This window comes from Hibiscus syriacus, unplaced genomic scaffold (assembly GCF_006381635.1).
Source record: "Hibiscus syriacus cultivar Baekdansim isolate YM2019G1 unplaced genomic scaffold, ASM638163v2 tig00110223_pilon, whole genome shotgun sequence".
Taxonomy (NCBI): domain Eukaryota; kingdom Viridiplantae; phylum Streptophyta; class Magnoliopsida; order Malvales; family Malvaceae; genus Hibiscus; species Hibiscus syriacus.
Window position 1 is genome coordinate 1,151,637 of NW_024062636.1, and position 27,586 is coordinate 1,179,222.

Sequence of the window (27,586 nt, forward strand, 5' to 3'; positions counted from 1 at the left end):
AGGACCATTCAAACACCTAATAAGTTACAACAACGCTACCTGTTGCCCTTCTCTCATCTAATCCGGTCCAAAAATGGATGAAAAATTAAAATTAAGGTGGGAAAAGTGAAGCAAAAAATTTGCATCAGAAACCAAAAGGTAACTTCCTTCTGCTACCACCTTCCCCATATTGCTCGTTCCATTTCCTCAACTCATTCATGCTTGCAGCATCATAAGCAACAGTCGGACCCACCTGTTTTTCTTAAACAAAAATGGATCATCATCACTTGAACTCAATTGAGCATCATATTCAATGCTACTCGGACCATACCAGTGTCAAACAGAGATACGTCTACATCACGAGGATGTTCGATTTTTAAAGCCTTTCCACAGCTATAGCACGGGAAGTTGTTTATGGATTTATGCCATACAAATACAAATATAGTCTTGCATTTCATATTAATAAACAAGGGTAATCTTACCTTGGCTTTTGACTGAATAAAGTCATCCAAATTAAGAGGCCTTAGTACTGCAGCTGCATCATTTTTGCCACCCAAGACAATAAAGTGAAAACTGTTAACACGAGAATCAAACTGAACATTTTATCTTCGTACAATGTTCATTTACCAACAGAATATAAGGATCTCTCCTTAAACATAGCGAACGAAAATAATAGTAATACAGTAGGTGCATAATAATTAACGTGAAAAAGATCAGACTACTAGCATAGAAGCACGATAATATTGATACAGCATTTAATGCACAAGAAAGTACTTTGTTTTCTTCTAGAAGTTCTTGAACAGGCCTGTATGCTGCAGGTATACAGAGGTTCTGCACGCAAACTTACAGAGAATTATGAGCCAGACAGTTTAAGAATTCAAGTGGTACTAAAAATCAGTATTTTACCTTCAAATCACTGCCAGAATACCCCTCAGTTGCATTTGCAAGTTCTTCGAATGAGAAATTAGGTCCTATATTCTCTTGTGCGAGAAATATTTTCAGTATCTTCATGCGGTTCCAGCATAGGGTAGGTCAACATATATCCTAAAATGACCATCCAGAGCATAGTTCATAAGCAATACTGGCGACTGCCATAACTGTTAGCAAACACGTAAGAGGAACTTGCTTGCAGAACCTCACGGGTGTTGGATTTACCTTCTTGGTAAGCAACGAATAACAGCATCATCAAGATCAAATGACCTATTTGTGGCACCAAGGATGAGGATTCTTTGGCTATCTTTTGACCTTAATCCATCCCAAGCTGCCATGAATTCATTTCTCATTCTCCTAGTTGCCTAATGTTCAAAACCACCACAACGAGCACCCAGCAAACTATCAACCTACGGTGCTAAAAGTTAATTCCAAAATTTAACCCCAAACATCATGAAAAATGACTCAAAATCCTAGAAAATTAAATATAATTGAAAAATACCCTCTTGAGAGCCCCACCTGATATTCATGTGTATATATTCAGAAAATGGCAATTCATTCGTGTGAACTTGCACATTATTACATGTTGCAAGAAATCATATGACACCATTGTTTTCAGTAAAATTTTAACACAGCTCATGAAATGGACCTCTTTTACTTGAGTCCTCCACAGTACATGAATTTTTTACAGCATATTTATTTATAGTATGGAGTATGTTGTTTTTTCCTTCAGTTTTTTTCTTTGTTGATTACCATATAAGATAGAGGACCTCGCAGGAATTGCTGCATTTCAGAAAGGATAATCTTCACTTAAGAATTTGGCAAATTCAATGTAATGATAATTTAAAAAGTCCATGATAGTTTAATGAAAAAAAATGTTCTTGAATTCCTTGAGAGGAACTCACCTCGTCAACAAAATGACGGGGCCAGCTTGCTAGCAAAGGAGAAAAGGGACTTGGTTAGCTTCTCAGCATCTCCAAACCACTGTGATGCAGATGAAAGAAGTATCAGAAATTCTAAAATTTTCAAAGCAAAACAGAAACAAAACTATTTAAGAACAAATCAGAGAGAATTTTCTTTTTCCATCTTTATAGTCCTCGTGTTTCCTTCCTTTTTACTTTTTTGGCCAGGATTACATATTAGCACAAAGATGGTTTTGATCAAGATGGTTTTCAATCTATTGCGCATTTATTTTAAGTCTGAACAATAAAATGGAAGAAAGAAAATAAAGATATGTAAAAGGAAATATGCAAACAAATCAGAGACGTTTAGACTCACAAGACATACGTGCTAATGCCTTCACAGACAAAATAGCACCACCTAGTATGAAAAACAAGAAATTTACTGAAAAATGTAGATAAATTCATCAGCTAGTTAATTCAGGCTGAGGTGGGATTTTCCTTGATCAAAGAATTTGCTTTGGAAATAGTGCCAGACAACAAATATGGGTCTACAAAATGAAAAAGGTACTATAATCTCATTGACCTGATAACATTAAATTTTACATACTTTTGGAGTGTATTTGGTTCACGAAATGTAAGATTATCAGTGGGAATAAAAGATTATCAGTGAAAATAAAAGATTACCAGGGAATGTTACATTACTGTGTTTAGTTGGTTTGGCAGGAATGTAAGATTATAGTATTTGGTTGAAGGAATAAAAAATTACTAGAATGTATATTTTACCAAATTGTCCTTGTTCTATATTTTTTAACAATTGAAATTCTAAATATTTAAATAAAAAATTATATATGTTGATAATATATTACTCGAGTATTTAAATATATCATGTATTATTTTTATTTTAATTAATATTAAATTTTACATAATTTATGTAAAAATATATTAAAATTTTACATCAACATTTAACTAAATGTTTACATTGTAGAAATTAGCTTCGGTTCATACGTGACGCGTTCACTGTGAGATTTCTTGTATTTTTCAATCGACAAGGTTTACATTCTTCTATATACAATAATTTATCATAGATACTCATAATAATAAAAAGTTGCAAATTATTTTTGTTATCTAAGATATAGTATTTATTATATCTTCTATATACAATAATTTATTTATTTATCTTTTATATTTATACTTAATTTTGCATACTTTATCATTATTATTTATCTCATGAATTTATATTACGATATTTCCTGCAAAATCAAATCATTTGCAAGTAGATAAGGAGGCATTTCACCATCCATTACAAATCTCAAAGTTGGTGGAACCCGCAATTGAATATGCAAAGAATATACCACCAAATTAATCGTAATTTTGTAAGTGCCAGCCTTCAACTCATACAAGTCATGAATATCCGTTTGCAAAAGAAAATGCCAAGATGGTCTACCAGATTAAACTATATGCCTAGAGCAACGGATATGAAGGACAAAACTATTCATCAAATAACTACAACTTCGTCGAAAATCCTTCAATGAATTTGGATAACAGAGTTGGACCACCTTAAATTCTCATTCGAAAAAGAACATCTATAATTCTATGGTGGGCATAACACTATTACGCTACGAACCTAAGGTAGCCAAATACTAGTACGAAACCAAATGAAAAATCAAAATGCACAAAAACAAACGCACACACATTTTTAATCAAGTAAAACATCAAAGAATAATTAACACGCCTTTAGCATAAGCTTCCCGGTGCCTAATACAAAGCCTGCATTTGTATGTCCAATTCTTGTAGCAAAATGACCGAATGCTCCGGCAGTGCAGGTGTGAGAATCCCTCCCTACTAAAACCTGAAGGCAGAGATAAAAGATAACTTAAATGAAAGGAACAAATGAAGCTAGAAACAAATGATTAGGTGAATCATTTGTCATTCTGAATCAATTGTCATTCTTTTAACTATCAAGAAGCCTCAAATTACAAGCTAGCAAAGCTATGAAAGGAAAAGTGATAACAATTATTACCAATCGTTCTCTTTCAGAAGGCTTCCCTGCAAAACAGCTGGCTTTAATTCTCTTGATTACTACATCAGAACCTTTCCATTTGCCATGATAAACTGCCCCATATGTTCCAGAGCTACCAAAGCTATGAGTAGAGCAATTTCATGCAATTTTGTCTTCATTTCAACAAGTACAGATTTATAATCAACGGTGGTTGACTGCATCATCCCTATTGCCTTCTCAATTTCTCGGGCAAACTTGTCTATAACTTCCTGGGTTTTAGAGCAAGACAGTTTTTGCTTCTTTACAACACGATTAACTGCATCTTTCAGGCTATTCATCTCCATTTTTAGTTCCATTCAATGTTTCAATTGTATAAGAATATTGCTACAACAACACCTGCAAATAAAGTGACGCAAACATCAGTCAATATTCTAATTCCAACAAGCATCTATGTGCGTACGCAGAATAAATAAATAAATAAATAAAACCAAGATCAAATCCAAAGCTAATAAATTCACAAATATAACAAATACCAAAGAAATAAGCACATTGACCGTGTGAAAGAGAGGTAAAGCATATGTTCCAAAACTCAGCAGAAGGAAGAAACTAGATGATCTTTAGAATGAAAGATCAGTCTACAAATGTAGATTTTTCCATTTGGATTAGAATTTGAGTTGATGAAAAGAATAGTTTTTCATTAGGTTTAGAAGAAGCATTTATTTTGGGTGAGGGGTTTGGGATAGAGTTACCGGTTATCGTATAAAATTGCCTTCTATATAACCTAGATGATATTGACCCATTGTCCATCAATTTTGAAGTTACAAATAAATGTCATAACCTAATTTAGTAATTGACTGAAAATGATTGAATAAATTTAAAGTAGCAGAAGTGTCAAAGTTACGACATAAACCATACATCCAAAATCAACAACCTATATTTTAGTACACTACATCTAGGATACATTTATTGAGCCTTGTTGGCTGTGCTACCACCTAATGAAACGCAACATTTTGAAGTATTCAAAATTTATTTCAAATACTCTTATTTTATTTTTTGCATTTCAAACAGTCAAATTTGTCCTTGCCCACTCAATTTCCCCCATACTGTATTGTTTGAGATGCTTATAAACAGATACTAAAAACTCAGCACAGCCGGAGATAGATATTTCACTGCCAATACAACAAGCTTACAGTCCATTCAATTCATAACTTCGTGTGAAACATTAGATCTGCTTTAAAAAATCAAAGAATTTCTAAGGGGAAAAACATGATCATCCCCTCAGATGCCAACTTCGTAGCTTTGGAACTGATATCGGCCTGAGCTGAATCAACATCTATGGTTAGAAATGAAAGAAGTTGAAGGAAAAAGAGGATGCATATTAATCTGAGTCTCAGATAAACAAATTAATATCCGATTAACAAAATTATCTTTTTCCAATGAGTTCAAAGCGTTTTTCTGTATATAGAACTCCTAATGAACCTAATTTCATAATAAAAATAAAATTTTTAAGTAAATATCGGCAATCGGTTTCAAAGTGACATTACATTATTAGTCACTCAACGAAATGAAAACTCTTCTAAGAAGCAACTAAACAATAATGGTTGTGAAAACTATGAAATAAATGAAACATAATAAACAGGAAAAAGAAAAAAAGAGCAGTAAGAAGTATGAACCTCAAATTACAAATCTTAAATTTTGGCTCGTAAAGTAAGACTTGAAAACGATTCCTGCACACAAAAAGAATAATCAAATTCAGTGTTCAAATCAATCTAAAAACTACAACATAGATTCATTCAATGCAAAATTCACAGAGATAATTTCAACTTTAGAGTATGAGATCAAAGAACTAAATCAACAATTTAATCGAAAAGACGAATAAAATAAAAAATATCAAATCATTTACAGAAAAATAAAGAACAACAATTTCATAATGATTTCGTATACATATACGTGATTGAATAAAAATGAAAGGGAAAAAAGGAAGAGACAAAAAGTAAGGAGAAATAAAATATTTTTATTAGATGATAAAATGATAAATGAAATTTGAATAAAGGAAAAAAATGAAAGGGGAAACGTACGAATTTGCAGAGGAGGGAGTCAGTGAGGGGAAACCATGGTGATAAGCAAACGATGCGTGAGGGAGGAGGAAGAAGAAGGGGATGAATCCCGATAGCCAGAATGAAGTGGGAAGAAGGTTATTTTAGACAACGGGGACGTGAATAATGAAATACCTAAGGAGATGGGGGGATAGATATTACCGGGAAAACAGGAGAAAAAATCATTGTTGGTATTAATTCATTCCTGGCATTTGGTAATGTGGCCATCCAAACGTGGGTATATTTTTCCGGGAAAAAAATATTCCTCCCATGAATGAATTATACCGTGAACCAAACGGGATGTAAGAGATGAACCGGTAATACTGATAAAGTTTGCTCCTGCTTCTGTTGCCAGAGCCTTAGCAAGAAGGGTTTTGCCGGTTCTAGGAGGACCAAAAAGTAATATTCCTTTGCAAGGCTGAGAACAGATTCACAGAGTTACATACAGAAAACCAAATTACATTAAAATCCATAAGAATATAAGGTCAAATACCCGCAACAGGTTTCCATGAGAAAAAAGTTCAGGTCTTCTCATTGGTAGAATGACAAGTTCATTCAATGCTTTCTTCACATCTTCAAGAGCACCTATATCATCAAATTTGACACCAATTTCACCTGGTGCTACCTCAGCTGAAACAAAGTTACTTTCATACTCATCCTTTGCAAGGTTCTGCAAAATTCACATTAAGTATCGATGATACATTAATTTTCAACATTTCTTTATAAACAACGGGGGTGTTATTCATGCCTTCAAGTTTTGTGCACCTTTCGAGATAATGTTTCTTGTTCCTTCAATCTCAAAACTGCAATTTCAAGGCTTTACATGAAATGAAGAATAAGTAAAAATCAAGCGGTGGAATCCTTGATATTGTTATGCGTATAGAAGACATAGATACTCATGCTCACTAAACATGAACACAAATCACCTTAGGGAGACATACCTTTCACGAGGCAAACATAATCTTCAATCTTTTATTGAAGGAAATGCGTAAGATGATAAGTGATGGTTTTTAGCCCAACCAACAACCTTTTCAGCTTCTGCCAACAAAAACTAAGAGGTAACTTAGTACCAAATAATTTTTTGATGGAGCAATTAATTGATCTCATTCCCTGCAAACAGAAAAAGTGGTATTCCCAGTGATCTAGCTCAACTTAACAGAATCAACATATGGTTAAGTTTTCAGCTTCTAAACTTATTATGGCCATAGTAAATATAGCTAATGGCACTTCTCGTTGCAATCACAGGAAGAAAAAGATGGTAAAGCCGATATCGCCATGTGACTAACCTATCAAAAGGGTTAAAATGAAATTTATTTTCTTGTACTGGTCAAAGTGACCAGTTCCTATTGCATGAAAATTATCTGTTCTTGACAAGCAACTTTTACAGAGAGGAACATGAAGATTAAACATTACTTAAATTTACTCTGAGAGGGGCAAAATTAAATTTACAACCATCGTATTAAAGTAAAAATAGATATAGGTAAATTTATCTGAATGTGAATCCTTATTGCATGTAGTCAGTATCACACCATCGGTATTTGTATGTAATAGGTCGAAGCAAGACAATGCATTTTCTTCAAGAACCTACAAGAAGATAGTTTCAGCAATAAAACTCCCACAACAAACAAAATGTTACAATGATGTTAACAGTAAGCCTAAGCTCCATCTGCACTCCACAACTGAAAACACTTTCTATCCCTTTAAACATAAAATTGAGCATGAAAGTTGCCAAATAATCAAATTGAAACCTAGTGCATACCTTATGTAATTCATTTATATTGCTTCTTGACATCACAATTCTCCAATCTTCGTCAAGTTGTTTCTTAAATGTTCTAAGGAGATCTTCCTCCTGGATAGAGTAGAAAAAGATTAAAAGAGAAACATTTGAACGATTAAATCTAGCCTTAGGTCTCCTCTTTTCACATGGAATTACCTTAGGAGGATGAATGCACAAAACATTAGTAAAGAGATTGTATATTTCATCATCAGTAGATTTCTTAGTTGCTTTAAGACCCCTCCATAAGGCGCTTCAAAGGGAGAGGCTGCAAAATAGAAGAAAATCATATTAGTATTGCTTACACAGAATAAGATTGAATTTAAAAGTAATTGAAAGCCATTACCAAAAAAAAACATTTTAGAAAAAAAGACATGAAAAAAAAATCACATTTTTTATTTAAAAAGAAAAAAAATGATAATACATATGAAGACCTAGAGATTCTGACCCCGCCCTCTAGGCATTGAGCAATTCAATCACCAAGGAAGTTTTCTTCAAGGACTCAAACTTCGAATATATATAAATGTGTGTGTGTGTGATACCACTTGAATTACAAAGACATTAATGTTGCTGAGTTAACTGATTGAGATTGAAGGAGAAGAGTCATAACCATGAACCAACAAAATGGAAATGCATTAGAACAGAAAAAGTAGATCCCTTGAAAAATATTAATGTATACTTCAGAAGCTTATGTTAGCTGTATACTATAGAGTCTAATCAAGAAGTAAACAATAGTTAAAAGAAAAAAAACTTGAACCCGTCCAAGATAAAACTACAGCTCAACACTCGTATAAAAAGATGGCTTCCATGCAAAATAAACTACAATAAAGTTAGCAAGTTTACCAGTTTTGCAAGGCAACAAAATTTGGGAGTATCATCGTCTGTTGAAGAAGGCACAGAAAAAGGCAAAATGTCAATGCTAATAATTACGAAATGTTTAAAATAAACAAGAAAAAACTTATCATCTGTAGGGTGATTTTATGAGTGCAAGGATTCTTCAGTTATCAAAATACACTGAATACTTAAAGCTCCAGATGTTAGCTCTCAATGCTTACAAATTTCTCTCTCCTTTCACCCTGTTTCAACTTTGTTCTGCCCGCAAATCAAAACAACAGGACCTGATAATTTGTCAAACATTTCATGAACCCTGTTAACAAATTCTTTACGATTCGACTTGGGAACCGCCCTAGACAACCACTGTGAAGAATCTTGAAAATATACAATAAGAGGTTGCTTTGAATGCAAAACCTGAAAAAAAGGCCAAAGCAAAGATCAAGGATCACAGAAGCTTGGGTTAAAACTCAATTAAAATGCCAAGAAACGGCTTTACTTGTAGATTAAGCAAAAATATAATTCTTTAAGATGCTTTTGGGGACTTAAACTTGGATGAATTCGGGATTGAAGGTTCAAGACTTCAAACCTATAGAATAGAGACAACATTAATTGGCTTGAGATACTTTCAAAAGTAATATTTCATTCTAATTATACCTCATTTGTTGGTTAGAGTAATAATAGATTAAAACTTATTTACTAAACTACATGTGAATATGTGATAGCATCATGTTAAAACAGTTCAATGTTTGGTAGACAATTGTTAAACAAGTAAAGCTAAGGTACTACTTTCTGAAATATTACTTTTGTCTCCATTTTATGGTAAGGTTTTCTCTTTTCATTTGAATAACTCCTATTAAATTCTATCAGGGTATGCTAATGGAAGTTGGCAGAATATATCTGAAAATTTTACCTCACATAAAGCTTCCATGGCAATATAGCAGTCCTCTGCCTGAGTCTCATGATCATGCTCAACATCCTTAACTTCAAACAAGTTGCAGTTTTTTTAAACTTGTAGGAACAATGCCTCTCTGACACTAATAGAAGTAAGCTAGATTCATATAGAGTGTGTGCACACAAAAATTATAGATCAGTGGAGACCAAACAAATTCTCACATAATAAAAATATATAATATCTAAAATATGTAACCGAATAGACTAACATCTCGAAGGCATAAAATTACAAGTATAGAAAATATAAGAACCTATGCAGTGCAGAGGATCCAAAAGCCTAGGAAGACAAAAAGTTCCCCTTCAAGCAAGTTGTGTATATTTTTTTTTCAAGAATATTGAGCCTACTTAAAACAAATGGAAAAACTATCAATGGAAAAATGTAAAATATCAGCTCAAGCAAGACAATATTGAGAACATTCGTGTTAATTTATCTATAACCCGTTTTTACTTCAGTTACTAACATAATTTATATTTGGTTGATACAGTTAAGTGCTTCAGGCGGAGAACTTACAAAGCTTTTTACTTAGAAAAGCACCTTTTTTATATAAAGAAAGGCCTCATTAAAAAAAAACCCTTCATAACCGTCAAGCAACAAGAGTGGCTCAACGGACATTGGAAGGAGAAAAAGAGTGTCTCAAAATTTTATTGCATAAATCCAAGTACAAAAAGAATACAATACCACCAAACAACCTTGACTACCACCTCAACAATGAGCTACAAAAAACTACAAAAACACAGCAATTACCAAGGTGAACTCATAAAAACTATATCCTAAAGACAATCGACCAACCTTCAAAAATTACCAAAGTTCCCCAAATATAACACACTCAATGCAACAAAAATACCCCAACCAATTAGCCTATCCCCAACTTAGCAAATTCATCCGCTTCCCATTTTCACATGCCTAACAATAACACATTTATCAACCACAATCGAGGCGACATCTTTAACTATGGACAAGAAAAACGGAGTGGTGGCAGCAAGATTCTTGATCCAATCCACAGCCACAACACTATCGGATTCTGAAATAAGTATACGATTCACCGACATCTCTGATTCCAAAAAAAAAGTAACAACCCTCTCTTAATTGCCAACCGTTCTGCCAGAATAGGAGGGCCAGAACCAACTCTCTCAGAGAACGATCCTAACACCACACCTTTCTAATCTCTAAGCAACCCTCTGATGCCACCTTTCAACCACATTCTATCCATAGCTCCATCCACGTTCACTTTAACAAAATCGATTGGAGGCAGAGACCAGCTCACCAAATTTGAAGGGATCATATCAGGATTCAAAACACGATCAGCTAATGAATGATCCCCCACTAGGCTATCAAAAGAAATTAGCAATTTTGGAAATTTTGAGGTAAACCATGTTGCTACTCTATACCTCGAAAGAAAGGATAACAATGCAAAATCCATCTTCCCTTTGTTAAATATGATATCATTCCTCATCTTCCAAATTTACCACAAAACTACTCTTGGTATGAACCCCCAAATGGTTTATAGAGACACAAGGTCAAAGCAACCAGAAATCAGTACTACAGGACACTCAGTAATAGCAAAAGAGACCTCCCATAGCCGCAAAAAGCTCACCTATAAACCCCAAGAAACTTTACATGAAACGAACAAATGAAAAACAATTTCCTAAGCCAAACCACAAAACGGACGAGATTGATCTTCAATCCCTTGCACCCCACGTTTAATTAAATCCACTTTGACTGCTACCTTCTTGTGCACCACCTGCCAGACAAGAGATTCAACCCGAGGAGGAGCCACACCAGACCACACATGTCTTGACCATAAAAAATTGTCATCTGAATTGTCGAGAAGAATTCTAAGACAAGATTTAATTAAATAACGACCATCACATTCACCTAACCACACAAAGTTGTCATCAATCAAAGGCAACAGATTAAAATTATACAACAATGAAATAAGTTCATTACATTGCAATATCTCCTAATCGGCAAGATTTCTTCTTATTGGAATGTCCCAAAAACAGCCTGAAGAGCTTAATTTCCTGAAATCAACAATCTTCCCCTCCTTGTTAATCGAAAGAGTGAACAACCTTGGAAAACTCTCTTTCAATGGAACTCCATCAAGCCACGCATCATGCCAAAACAAAATTGAATCCCTATTACCCACTTTCATTTTAAAATTACTTCGCAAACAAACTCCAAATTCATAATTCGAACAATAATTTTTAACAACCCCTTCTATATCCAAGATGCTTTATAAGAGGCCAAATTTCCCAACCCTATTGAATTAGGATCAATTTTGTTATTACAACAAATAATCCTTTTCCACCAAGAGTTTTTTCTCGTTAGCAAATTTCCACGTCCATTTTCCCAATAACGCTCTATTCATAAGCTCTAAGTTTGGAACTCCAAGCCCTCCCAAAACCTTGGGCTTACAAACGGTAGACCAGTTAACCCAATGAATTCTTCTTTTGGCAACCAAATCCCTCCAAAGAAATTTCACCATAATTGAATTAAGCCTCTTCAATACACAACTTGGCATTCTGAAAATTGACATGAAATATGTCGGCAGAGAACAAAGAATTGATTTTATCAACACAACTCTACCAGCAATAGACAAAGAAGTTGCATTCCACCCAACCAATTTCTTGTAAATTTTTTTAATAACCGGGTCCCATAATGATGCTGAATTTTTCTTTTCCCCAAGATATAACCCCAAATAATCTATTAGGAAAGAACCCACTGTGCACCCTATTATAGTAGCCCACTCACTAAGGACCCCTTTATTCACATTGATTCCAAATAACCTACTATTGGATAAATTAATTTACAAGCCAAACATCATCTCAAAGATCAAAAGCACCCTACTCACTTTCTTTAACTCTCAATTGAAGCGTTACAAAAGATTAATAGATCATCTGCAAATTAGAGGTGAGAGAGCTTAAAGGAAATACCCAAACTTCCATTATCAAATCCTCTAAACAAGCCTAAAGACACAACCTTCGAGAACATCAAGCTCAATAATTCACCATCCAAATTAAAAACAAAAGGAGAAATATATCAACCCTGTCGAAAACTCCTCGCAATTCGAAACTCATTCGAAGGAGAATCATTCACTAAAACCAAAATTGAAGCCGTAGACAAACACATTTTTATCCAAGATCTCCACCTCTGCCCTAACCACATACTATCCATGATTTTCAACAGTATACTCCAATTAATTGAGTCATACTCTTTCTTTAAGTCAACCTTGAATGTTATTCCTTCAAGGTCTTTCCTTATCCAATAATGAATCCCCTCGTTCGTAATAAACGAAGAGTCCATAATTTAGAACCCTTGTTGTATTTCAATTTCTGAGTCATGAATATATTTTTCTAGTTCCGATATGAACCCTTGCATTTTGATAAGACTAACTTTAGAACACTTTTTGATTGTCGCTTTAGAGCAATTTAGAACACTAGAAATCCTTTTTCACCTGCTTCTCATCCTTGCTTTCTGAAATTCCTCTACAATTTTCTCTTTAAAATCTTCATCCTCTAATAAATAATTAAACAATCTAAATGGCTTCGGCGCCCAATCCGACCCTTTACTTTCAAGAATAATTGCATTATGATCGGATAAAGATCTCAGAAGCAAACTCTGATTTAGCATTGGAAATACTGATAAGAAATTCATATATATCATAAACATATCAAATCTAACAAAAGTAGGAATTTCCCTGTCGTTACACCAAGTGTTGTTACCACCCAAAAAAGAAAGATAATTCAGATTAGTCATATGCACGAACTCGTTAAAAATTCTCTTCGAGAACCTGTTCTGATTTCTCCTCATTTTCTCCTCTTGTGATAGGTATGCATTAAAATCACCTCCCAAACAAATGGGATAATCCAGTTATAGCACAAAAAACAACAACACCTCAAAGAAATATTCTTTCTCCAAATCCACTGATGGCCCATACAAATTAATAAACTAACATTTAACGGACAATTCCTTCAAGTTACCTTTAATTGCAATAAACCTCTCCTGAGCACATTCGGTTTTCACCTCCAGCTTACTTTCGTCCCATAACGTTAACAAGCCCCCTGCTGATTCAACCGCATGAGACACCACATATCCTCTCAACAAATTCCCTCCTAATCTCCTTAGTAAGGAATGATTGACAACCTCCACCTTTGATTCTTAGATAAACATCAACACTGGTTTCTTCCCCTATAATAAAATTCCTCACAGCCCTTGCCTTTTCTCTTCTCCCCAAACCTCTCACATTCCAAGGTAAAATACTTAAACTTGACATAGGAAATAAGAAAATAACATGACAACCATCGGAGATCAATTCTCACCCCCTTCCTCATTTCCTCTATCACAGAATTCGCCTTTTTCATAAAGGTTTTTTTACCTTCTCAGAAGGTTACACCCATCATATTGCTAACTTCCCATCTTGCCCGAACTTTTTCTTCCACATCCAAACACAGTCTTGGAGACTTCGAACAATCCTTCTTTTCCTCTCTCAAAAATTCAAAATCCCCTTCATCTACTTCTGCTATAGACTCTAATAAAGGATTTGCACCCAGTTCTACCCATTGACACACTCCTTCTTGAGGTGCAACTACGATTTGGAGAAATAACCCTTCAATGAGAACAAGGAGAAATTGAATATTTGCCCAATATAATATTTTTGTTTCGAGAACTGCCTGAACCCCTTATATGATTACCATTACTACTTAGAGAATCCAAAGAATTGGATATCCTACGAGACTCACGTTGAAAATGTCCACCTTTTCTTGTTCCTGGATCAGCCTGCATATTCTCCACATTCTCCCTACCATAATTGGGCTTATTTGACCTGCTATTAATTCCCCTTGCCAAATCATAATCCACTTCATTAGTCCCCGATAGAATCTGTTGCATAGGAACTGTATAATTAACCTGCCTCTCTTCATCAATCCTCACCGAATTAATTACCCTCGTATCAGTTGCAACATTAACTCTAGAAACGAAAGCCTCCATGTAATCTATAAAAATATCTTGAAGTCGTGTCTCTACTTTCTCCTGGGGCACCACTCCTTCCTTTTGGATTTCCCGATCCCTCAAGACCTTTCCATCATTGGACTAGTTCTCCGATGATTTGTCCTCCCATTCATCTGAAGGCTTTCCATCACTTTTTCCATTTGATATCTTAGGAAAACCATTAATTGATATCTCCACTTTAATCTTTATCACATGCAACCTACCGTTAGTGTTGGAGAATGATTCCAAGAAATCAAAAGGACTAGCCACCCTAACAACCATCTGGGTTACTCTTCTCCAGTCCAACTTCAACAGTGTTTCCTTCTTGATCTCCACTAACACCCCATACCTTGAAGGCAGAATGTAAAAAAGGCTTCATTCCAACAATTCAATGGTACTCCAATTAATAACAATTCGCAAAACGTCAAATGAACACCTTCATCTGAGGAAATTGGCCTCAACCAATCAAACCATAAATTTAACTCCAGAGCTTTTTCTTTTAAAGATTTCATTTTCTCTTCTTCAGACAGGAAAGTGACTAAACATGAATTCCTGGCGTACCCCCAGCTCACCACTTTTGTATTTATACCATCATTGTGCAGAGCTTTCTGCATTAGTTCCACATCATACGATTGTTTATGAATGCCAGTCAGCAACCTCTTTAACCAATATCGCTCCTCCACAGAGATGAAGACATAGTAGGGATTCTTTAAAGCAACTCTACCACTCATCAAACTATTACGAGTCCCTAATGGTAACCTCTTTTTTCCCAACAGTTTATCATGATAAGAGCTCCCATCATGAAACTTTTTAAACATCGTACCTTTACCTTCAAGGCTCTTTGTTTGAGTCTCAATCCTTTGTTTAGCCCCTTCAGCTTCTGAACCAATCAGATTCTTTCCTTTTTTCGACTTCCCTCTTGGCGGCGTCTAATACTTCTCCTCCCTGACCGAAACTCTCTTCCCATCAATCATTGCATTATCGACCTTTGCTACTGATTGCAAAAGATCCTCCTGACTCTCAAAGTGAACAAATGCAAAAGTTGAATCTCTGTACTTCGGTCTCTTGTTGACAATGGGAATAAATATCTTAACAACCTTGCCATGGAGCTTGAATCGTTCCCACAACGCTCTCTTACTGACTCTTTTACTCAGATTATCAACAAAAGCAGCCAAGGGGCCTCAGTTGGGAGAGAACCTTGAACTGACTTTTCTCTTTCCATAAGAGTTTAGAGTTTTAATATTTTGTCTTAAAATATTTCTTATGTCAAGTTTAAGTGTTTTATATTGGAATGTGAGGGATTTGGGAGAAGAGAAAAGGCAAGGCTGTAAGGAATTTTATTATAGGGAAGAAAGCAGTGTTAATGTTTATCCAAGAATCAAAAGTAGATGTTGTAAAACTTTCTTTACTAAGGAGATTAGGAGGGAATTTGTTGAGAGGATATGTGGCGTCTCCTGTGGTTGAATCAGCAGGAGGCTTGTTAATGTTATGGGATGAAAGTAAGCTGGAGGTGGAAACCGAATGTGCTCAGGAGAGGTTTATTGTAGTTAAAGGTAACTTAAAAGAATTTTCCATTAAATGTTGGTTTATTAATGTGTATGGGCTATCAGTGGATTCGGAGAAAGAATCTTTCTTCGAGGCGTTGTCTTTTATGCTACAATTGGATTGTCCCATTTGTTTCAGAGGTGATTTTAATGCATACCTATCACAAGAGGAGAAAATAGGGAGAAATCAGAACAGGTTCTAGATGAGAATTTTTAATGAGTTCGTGCATAGGACTAATCTGAATGATCTTCCTTTGTCGGGTGGTAACTTTACTTGTTGTAACAACAAGGAAATTCCTACTTTTGTTTAGACTGGACAAGTTTTTGGTAGATCCGAATTTCTTATTAGTGTTTCCGATGATAAATAAGAGTATACTCCTGAGATCTTTATCCGATCATAATGCAATTATTCTAGAAAGTAAATGGTCGAATTAGGGGCCGAAGCCATTTAGATTATTTAGTTATTTGTTAGAAGATGAAGGTTTTAAAGAGAAAATGGTAGAGCAATTTCAAAAATCAAGGATGAGAAGCAGGAGAAAAGGGATTTCCAATGTTCTAAATTGCTCTGAAGCCGCAATCAAAAAGTGGTCTAAAGTCGGTCTTATCAAAATGCAAGGGTCCATATCGGAGCTGGAAAAATATATTTATGACACAAAAATTGAAATGCAGTAGGGGTCCTCCTCCTTATCTTTGGAGTCTTGGGGTATGACTAGAAAGAAGCTTTGGGATCTGTATAAAAAAAAGAGGAGCTGATTTGGATGCAGAAATCATGAGTGAAATGGTATTTAGAGTGCGATTGTAACACTATATTTTTTTTCATGTGTACTGCAAACATCAACCTTGCCTTTTCTTACGTCAACACTGGTTTCTTCCCTATAATACTTAAAAAAGCACTTAATAAACTGAGTTTTAATAACATAAAATATCGAGGCAAGAACAGTATTAAGAAGTTTTGAAACCTGATGAATAGAGAAGGAAAAAAGTGGATTTGGATTGAAAGCCAAAATATAGTCCCTAAAGACAAAAAATGTATACCATTTAACCAATAAACTGGTGGGCTTTCAGGCTCGGTGGGTTTCTCGTCCCTCTCTTCTTCCCCTCTGTTATCAGCACTAACATCCAAAATTACTGCAACTCTGTCTCCGTTCACCTCATATACCTCACCACGTTGACCACTACACAGGGTCCTGTGGACATCAAAGATAAGTAAAAGGGCCACAATATCAAAATTAAAATGTTTAAAACGGGAAATATACAGTTCTAACTTCAAGCACAGTTTCCATAAGATAGAAGTTCATTCTTTACTGAAAAAAAGGAAGCAAAAGTGAACTATGCCAGACTAGAAAGAACCATACACAGAAAACGTATTACAGTTAGTATAACAATGGTCAAAGAAAAAATAGATATAAGAAATTCCAGAGAATCTAGGTTTTACATAATTCGCTGCCAAGAATTTTGCACCTGATCAGACCACTCACGATATAACCACATTAAGATAATAATACTTCAACCATATCTTGTAGTCAAATTAGATGCTGCGACATCAAAATAACACCTTCTTACGTTCTAAACATATGACATGGATAACTACATATGGCATGTCTAGTTATCCATTCCACACTTGTATGATAAAGAAACCCCTAAACCTATATATATACAGTTTTACCCCCAATAAAAACCTAAAACTTCGAACAGGAAAATGATTCGGCCACTTTCCCTCCAAAAATGCCCACCTATCTACTATAGAATCTCCGATGAATTAATGACTAATGCAACCATATGTGTCCTTGAAAAGCTAAAACTTCTGAGACAAGCAGATTTAGTTTGAACCATAGTCACATAGATCGCGGTACGCTCGGTACGGGAACGTGGAACAGGATCGCAATTCGCTAGGTCTCTAAAATTCGGTACGAGAGGGTAGACTTCTTTCGGATCGCTCCGATACGATATACCATATAAATTGGTACGATGTACCAGTTTCTTAGATAGAGATCAATTATGCATGACTCCTTTAGGAACAAAATAATTCAAAACTCAAAATCTAATATGTATAAATCCGATTTAAGGACTAAAATAAATTGAATCAAAAATGAGGATGGCTCCTTTAGGAATAAATCCACGCGAACAAAAATGGACCACCCTGGACCCTAATTAAACGACAGTGTTTAACCAAACTATCTAAAGCCTTTAAAATTTAACCTAAAAATATATCAGAATTTATGCTAAACCTAATCCCTTCCCCCTGCGCCGTTTTAACCTCTTCTCTTCTTCATCCTCTACTCCTCACACCCGCATGGCCGAATGTCTTCACAGCCCCAGACCCGAGCAACTTCAAACCCTCTTCTCTTCCATCACCTGAGAAGGAAACCCAAAAGGCTTCGATCATCAATCATCAGTCCTGACGAGGAGCTATTTTGAAACGGTTTCCCCCCTCCCTCTTATTCTCCTCTGATTTTTTCTCTCAAACCCCCAATCCCTTTATTTTTCTGATTGTATCTCCTCTTATCCCTGCTGCAAAACTACGATGTACCGAATCGCGATTTTGAAACGATCCGATCGCGATTTTGAAACGATCCGAACGCGTTCGTACCGCGTTTTGGATCGCAACGTTCAGTACGTAATGTAACTATGGTTTGAACTGCAAGTAATAGTAATAACAATAACAGTTAACAATCCCTCAACTCAGTTAATCAAAAAAAGAAAAGAAAAGCAGGGAGTGTGTCAAAAAAGTGTAATTGCATAAAAAAATCTTACTCATAACGCACTCTTTTGGAAAATTTAAAAAAATGTGGACAAAGAAAATTCCTCATATGTAACCAATAATATCTATCAAACAATTGGCTGTCACCCACTTTGAAGGACATGGCATGAGTCAACAAAAGAATTTTCATATTATATGATGTTCCATGTACATATGGTTTGCATCATGTTTTCCTTTATATTTGGTTCTCTATAAGGGGAACATTAATATGAACACTTTCTTACTCCAACAGTTTTCGGAGTTTCCTTCTAACAATTGACATTGCAAATAAGCAATCAAGCAGACGAAGTTGTTCAAGCATGCGAAACATTGCAAATATTCACATTGTATTTGTAGTTCAAACTCATCAATCACCAAAGAGCAACAGTAGAGATACACACAGTCCAAAACACAAACTACTAGTGTTAATCCTCATCAAAGCTTTCAATAGTTTAGACTAATTGAAGAACAAAATATAGTAACTCTTAATGTTGAAAGCCTTGTAACAAGAGTGGCAACAAGAACAACAATCACTACCTCAAAATCGTAACAAAAAATAAATAGTTTTGATAAGCAAGAAGGATTGAAATTAAAACTATTGCTCAACATAATCTAATCTAATATAGATCAACTACACCGCCATTAATTGTTTAGCACTAATATGAGCATATTGTAGTTTAAGGCTCACAAAATCTCATTCGGACATTTTGTCAAATATCTTGAGACTACTATAATTTGTTAAAAAAATTACTTTTCACTTTAATCAGGGCATCTATGGAGTTATAAAAAAATAAAAATAAAAATATTTTCTTTCTAAAAGATAAATAAAAAATCAAATGATTCAAAGAAAAATAAAAAAAAATCACAAATAAAATAAAAAGTATATAAGAACAACGTGATATTAATCAAAATGAAAGAAGAATAAATGATATGTTTGTAATGATTATTTTATTTTAGGAGTATTTTCGTCGAAATGATGGAAATTGTTAAAGACCTAAGAAATATATAGGAATATTATTTGCGGTTTCCAAAAAAAATCGACTGTTGATAATATTTCATTACCTCCTAAAGGAGATGTTCTTAAACCAAACATGAGAATATTATTCCAAAAAAAATTATTCCCTTTAATAATAATATTTTCCGTAAATCAAATACCCCTCAAATCTTTCATGCTACTAGGCTTGTCTTTTTTTTCCACCACAATCATAGTATCGTTAAGAGAAGGGACCAACTGACCTCTATTCATCCATTCAAAAACTTGGCAGAAATCATCCTGACCAATAATTGCCAACAACGATGATAGAATATTGTATTCCAATATGTTTTATTTGTATAAATAAATAATTCCATGTCTAGATTTTATAGTTATTTACATATTAGTTGTTATTTGATTTTATAATCTTAAAATAAATAATTTAATAAATTTGACAACAACAACAACAACAAAACCCTATTCCCATATGTAATGGGGTAAGGGGGAGGTAGGGTAGTAGGTTGTCCCCCAACGCCAGGTTGAGAGCAGCTTCCGTGGAAGACCTCCGGCAGTCAAAAAATTAAAAATAAAGATAAAAAGCAATGCATGTTTAAATAAATAAATAAAATACGTAGTTGGACAATCTTCATATGCAGTCTTTATATGCACGTCTGTAATGGGAAGTAATCCCTGCAAATACACCCCTGCGTAAAAATATCTGCATATAGACAGAAAAGTAAGACCCGTCCAAAATTATAAAGAGGAAACATGAAGAACAATATACAAGGAATTCAACGATAGCAGGCTTCGAGAATGGATAAAGTCAAATGGGTTAAAACCTAAACTAAGGCAACACTACTCCGCTACCTTAGTTCTAGGCCTTCATTAATTCCAATGACATAAACGAATAAAAAGTATAAGTAATGAAATTACTACAAAGGCATTAAAAGAAGACAAAGATGATACACCCAATAGATGTGACTCGCCCTACTCGACTACCCTGGTCTTAAGTCGCCATAATTTCCTATCAGAGGTCATGTCCTTAGTAAGGGCTAAATCCTTTAAATCAGATCTCAAGCAGTCTTCCCATTTTTGCCTTGGTCGACCTCTCCTTCTGGTACCGTCGACTGTAATCGACTCTACCCTCCTAACCGCATTCGATGGTTGTCATCTTTGGACATGCCCAAACCACCGTAGTCTTCCCTCCCTCAATTTTTCGGATACAGGCACCACCCCCAAGGACATCCTAATAGAAGAGTTTGGTGTCATGTCCCATAGAGTCCTACCACACACCCATCGAAGCATTCTCATTTCTGCGGCCTCCATCTTCCTTACGTGATCCTTCTTGATAGTCCAACATTCTGATCCATACAGCAGCGCTGGTCTTATTGTCATTCTATAAAATTTTCCCTTAAGTTTTAGAGGTACCTTCTTGTCACACAAAACTCCAGTAGCAGCCCTCCACTTTAGCCATCCCGCCTTTATACAGTGTGAAACTTCTTCATCTACACCCCTATCTTTACGTATCATAGACCCTAGGTACTTGAAACAATCCTTTGAGGGGAGAATGTGTCCTTCTATGCATATTTCTACGTCTTCATCATTTTGGTTCCCACTGAAGTTTGAACATAAATACTTTGTCTTTTCAATATTGATCCTTAGTCCTTTTTCTTCCAAAGCTGTTTTCCAGGTAGACAATCTACTATTCAGCTCAGTTTTTGATTCAGCCACTAAGATAATGTTGTCAGCGAAAAGCATACACCATGGAACACCGTCTGGTGTCGCACAATAGATGTCATCCATAATCAAAGCGAAGATGTAAGGGCTAAGAGCTGACCTTTGGTGGAGTCCGATTTCCACCGGGAATGCCTCGGTGTCGCCAACTGTAGTCCTGACGTAGGTAGTAGATCTACAATACATATCACGAATCGCACGGATATAAGCAGTTGGGATCCGTCTCGTTTCCAATGTCTTCCAGATCGTATCGCGGGGAACGTTATCATACGCCTTCTCAAGGTCAATGAACGCCATGTGAAGATCTCTATTTTTTTCCCTATATTTCTCCATAAGCCGTCGAAGTAGATGAATCGCCTCCGTAGTAGACCTGCCTGGCATAAAGCCAAATTGGTTTTTCGAAACCCTAGTAACTTGTCTCAACCTAGCCTCTATCACCCTTTCCCATAGCTTCATGGTATGGCTGAGTAGTTTAATACCTCTGTAGTTGCCACAACGTTGGGGATCTCCTTTATTCTTATAGATTGGTATCACCGTAGACTCTCTCCACTCTTTTGGCATCTTGGCAGTCTCTAGAATAATATTAAAGATGTTGGTCAACCACTTTACTCCCTCTTCTTCTAGGGCCAACCACACAGTGATAGGAATTTGATCTGGACCGACAGCTTTGTCCCTTCCCATCTTTCTAAGAGCCATTTTGACATCCTCAAACCCAATCTTACTTGTGGGGCAGTCAATGACCGTTGTATGATGGTCAGCTGACCCATCAATGGTACTATCTCTACAGGGAGAGGCACCGTCATTAAATAAGACAAATAAGTAATTACCCCACACCCTCTTAATATCATGATCTTTCACTAAGAGGACACCATTGTTGTCCTTAATAAACCTAATGCGACCTAGATCATTTTTCCTATTCTCCCTGGATTTTGCAAGCCTGAAGATGCCGTTTTGTCCTTCCTTAGTGTCTAATTTCTTGTACAATTCCTCGTATGCCTTATCCTTTGCTTTGGCCACCGTTTTCTTGGCTTCCCGCTTTGCCTCCTTGTATCTTTGTTTAGCTTTTGATCTTTCTTCGTCGTCAGTGCATTGTAACAACTCCTTGAAGCAAGTTTGCTTTGTCTTCACCTTAGTTTGGACTTCGTCGTTCCACCACCACGATTCTTTATGTTCCTTGCCCTTCCCTGTCGATAACCCAAGGGTGTTTTTGCCTACCTCTCTGATGAAATCTGCCATATTTTTCCATAATATATCTGCATTTTTTGAGTTTGAAGTACCAAAACTTGTATTAGACAAAACCTTACTCCTAAAGTCATCAGCTGTCGCTCTATGTAAGTTCTTTCAAAGGATCCTATGTTTACCAAGCTTAGCCCTCCTATGCGTGCTCTGACCGTGGCGTACGCAAAACACCAAAACCAATAATCTGTGTTGTGATGCACATGCCTCTTCAGGGAACACCTTACAGACAGTGCAAGCCCATCGATCCCGATTTCGAACCAGGATGTAGTCGATTTGGGTACAATGTCCACCGCTATAGAACGTAATAAAGTTCACATCTCTCTTGTTAAAGAAAGAGTTTGTGTCCACCATATCGTGTGCAGTTGCAAAATCAAGCAACGTACGCCCCTCCTCGTTCCTACTACCAAACCCAAAACCCCCATGAACACCGTCATACCCGTCGGTTGCCCTACCTACATGGCCATTGAAGTCTCCCCCTATGAAAACTTTTTGGTACTCCGGAATGCTTCTAAGTACATCATCTAACTGATCCCAGAAGCAACGTTTCTCCACCTCCCCTAGGCCTACGTGTGGGGCGTACACTGAAAGGACATTCACCACTTCCGCTTCTATAATAACCTTAATCATCATAATCCTATCCCGATATCTACAAACTTCAACTACATTTTCCTTGAGCCTAGAGGATACCAACATACCCACCCCATTTCTAGCGTTATCTACGCCTGAATACCACAACTTGTACCCATTACACTCTCTGGCGCGAGCCCCATTCCACCTAGTCTCCTGAATACATGCCAAATCTATTTTCCTATTACTAAGTACGTCGGTCAGCTCCAGCAACCTAGCATTTAATGTGCCTACATTCAACGAACAAACTCTAAGTCTAGTCTCCTTGACACCACTTTGTCGAGCCCTCCCCCTATACGCCCTGTGGAGTCTAAAAGAAGGACATGACCTCAAGTGATCATCTAGAGCCGAAGCTATGAGAAACTATAAAAAAGGAAACAAAAGAAGACAAAATATACACCAATAAAGCTCTAGAAAATTGAGGGGTACTAAGAACCTAGTTGGTTACTAAATATTAAAACACTATCTTACTTAACTTTAGGGAAAACAAAATATTAAAACAGGTCCTCAAACTATGATGAAACCTAAAACTTTCCGATTTCTGACAGATCGTAAAAGATATTTTCTAATCCTTAGATCCCAGTAGTGAAATCGAGTAATCAATTAGGGTCTTTAAAGAAAAGAGAAAAGAGAAAAAAATAGATTTTACCAAATCTATATGAAAAAACAAATCCCACCACAAAAAGAATTAGCAGAGTTGATGATCAGTGGATATATCAACCAAACAAACGTCAAATTCAAAATATCTACCCTCAAACAATAATCGAAACCCAGATCTGTAGAACAGTTAAAACAAAAAGAAAATACTTACAGTTGAGAATTATTTTGATAAATCTTTCGAATTATTTGTTCAGAATACGAGTTTTTGGAGTACTTAGAAGAAGACAACAATGTTCCCCCGAAATCAGAAGAGATAAAGCTTACTGAAAATCAGATAAAGGATGAAAACTGAAAATTAAAGAGATAAGAAGATAGCTTACAGATCTAGAGAGAGACTGGAGAAACAGTTAACGGAGAGAAGAGGAGGAAAAAAAATTGCAGGCGATTCTTTTAAAGAACTAATTCCAAATCAGAAACAGAAAAACTAGATCTATAAATCCACAAAAAATGAACTGAACTGACAAGAAATAACTAGAAATTATAAAACAGATCAAATATGAAGAAATAAGTGAAGTAAAGCGAAAAAGAAGAAGTCGGGTATTTTCTTTTGTTAAATTAGCATATTTAAAGGGAAAACACAATAGTATTGATATTTATTCAATTGGTTAATTTATATATATATATATATATATATATATATTATGGGATGATTTTTTAACTTAATTATCACATGGAAAAACTCGAGCTAGGAAAATTAAATGGAGTAGGGGAGGTGTACGGATATTGAAGAAATTGGGTCGAAGCAGCTTTATTTTGTCAAAAGCAACTATGGCATTGATGGCACAACCTATGGCCTTCCAAAATCTACATCAATAACGACCGACGAAAACAAGCTTTAGGTCACGGAAGTGGTATTTTTCATATTCATTATTTAATTTGAACATAGTTTTAGATTGCTGCGTTTGAGTTTTAAATTTGTCGGATATTTTAAAAATTAATTAATTAATTAATTTCATGAAGAAAATATCAAAGAATCAACTTAGACGAAGATACATTTCAAGAATTCTTGTCAATTTTATTATTATTATTTTTTGGTTTATGTTAGGTGACTGCTGAATGAGATAGAAAAAATATTGATCATTATGGTCGAGTTATTAAGTTAAAGTTAAAGTTAAAGTTCATCTTTTATTCCCAAAAATTATATTATTAGACTATTTTTATCGTATTAGTCATGAACTCAGTTGAGGAATTATTCATTTTTAACAAACAAATCTATGTTCATATATTTTTTCTTAATTTAAAATAAACAATTTTTAAAAAAATTATGAGTGAATTATTGATATTGAAAAAATAGTAAAATAAATATATTTTATTAATTGCAACCATGACTTGTGTGGTGAAAAGACCCATCCTATACTGTCTACATTAACGTGCTTCATACCACAAATGGTGATTAAACAAAAGAAAAGAGCATTCATTTGGAGAGGAAAAAACCTTTGAACATCGACCCACACTTATTTTGTATTATTTTTTTAATTTTTAAAAATATTAATATTTAATATTTTGATTTTTATAGAAACCACTAGTTTTATTAAAAATATGAAATATTCAGAACTACAATGAAAGTTTACAAGAATAACCATAAACTAATTATATAACTAGGACATTTTCATATAATCATTGACACAAAAATTAGTCATTTAGATCATACAATGATCAAACAAGAAAAAGGTTAAAAAAACTTAACCAAAAAGTTCGGACAAAAGATAGATACAAACAAATCTAATTGTATCGGCAAACAAACCATAAAAGGTGATGCAACTACTAAAAGACCACAAACAAATTGCAAATCAGAGTCAAGCGACGTAGGAAAACTGTCCACGAGCACAACTTGCGTATCCAAATCAATTTGATGGTCCAAAGTAGAGAAGATCAACATTACAACAAATAAGCACTATATTGATCAATCGTAGCGATGTCAAATTTAAGCCTGAGAAAAAAGATAAACAAAAACATCGATCAAACCAAACGACAGAAAACATGCCAATAGGTAGGAAAAAGTGCTATAAAAGTAGAGTAAAGAGTGTCATAAAGACAAAGTTATTAAAAAGTAAATGAAACAAAGAAAAACAAGGATATAATATAAGAAAATAGATGAAAAGAATACAAGCAACGTCGACCAACACTAAGATTAATGTTACCGCCTACAACAAAAGAAAAAAAAGGGAGCAAGTGGCAAATAAATTTAGGGTTCCAGTCAAATATCACTTATAATATTTTGATTTTTAATTTATTGAATAAATTTGACTAAAATAAATGTTATTCTCTTTTAAAATATTACATTTGAATAGTTATATTTTTAATATAGGTCATCAATAATTAAGAAAATCATATTATCTCACTATTAAAAAAGAAGACTGTCATACTTTTACAGATAAGATTTTTCCATCGATTTTTCGATACTAATAACTTACACAAAATGCCCATCGGGCTCACTTTAGCAAACCAAATACAATTACATCTAACATGCACATGATCCAAACCGAAAGAGAATTTTGTTTTTTGCAAAAAAGGATTTCATAAGGTAAACGGTCGGTTTCTCCAGAGCAACCCTTCCAGCATCACCTTCTTCTTATACTCCTTGGAGCTCAAGTATAAATCGTCGGCGTTGGCGGTGGTGCTTTCGATGCTGATATTTCTGTTTCGGAAACGAGGGCAAAAATATAACCATGCCGACGCACAAAGAATGGCGCATACTCGACCCCATATTGCCATTATTATCAAGGTCACCATGATAATCGATATACCCATCTCCGGTTCGAATTTCTGCACCAATTCCTTGTTTTCCAGTCGGAGATCCTTCGAGCATTTCGGAAATCCAAAAGCATAGATCACTTTTTAACCAACGTAATAATGCAGTAAAGAGCTAAAATAAGCTTATCAATTAGGGTTTCATTTCAAGTTTCAACTCGTTAACACAAACCTCTTTAGGTGTTTCTCGTTCAAAATGGTTGGTGGAGGGCAGTCGCTTGGTGCTATCTGGTTTCTTCTTCGTCTTGCTACGATCAGCCTCGGTCTTGTCTGTGTTGTTTACGGGCACCGCTTTGTTGCTTGAATTCCTCGAGCTTAAGCGAAACCTTGCCCAAGAAAGCGATCGGGTGTTGTTTTGCTGGGTTTTCTTCTTCATGGAAAACCCAAAACAACCGAGAAAGCAACTGTTTCTGGGGTTGGTGTGATGGGGTTGGACCATGGAAGATGATATCATTAGAGGAGGAGGGAGAACTTGACATGCAGGAGCAGGAAATTGAATACTCGAAATGGTTGGCTCTCGCAATAACTAATTCTATTATACTATTGCGTTTTGTTTTGTTTTGTTTTATTTGATTTTAAGGTTAATTAGGTAATTGATCAAAAATATAATATAAATCATTTTCGTTTTTATTTAATTAAGTATAGTTATCATAAATTAAATGTCGTTAACAGTAAATATATTAGGTGACGTGATATTTTAATATAACCATACATTTGGTCTCTAGTATTATAAATTCTCTCAATTTAATTTTACTTTTAATAAATTAAAATAATCTCAATCATACTTTTACACATTCTCTCAATTTAGTAATACTTTTAATATATATATTTTTAAATACTTTTTACATTAACTTATTAAATATATT

The 27,586-nt window shown here is 35.0% G+C and overlaps 1 pseudogene; it reads right to left on the minus strand.

Annotated features, from left to right (window-relative positions):
• Positions 1-27,096, minus strand: LOC120114437 (annotated as a pseudogene).
• Between the last annotated feature and the right edge of the window lie 490 nt (positions 27,097-27,586).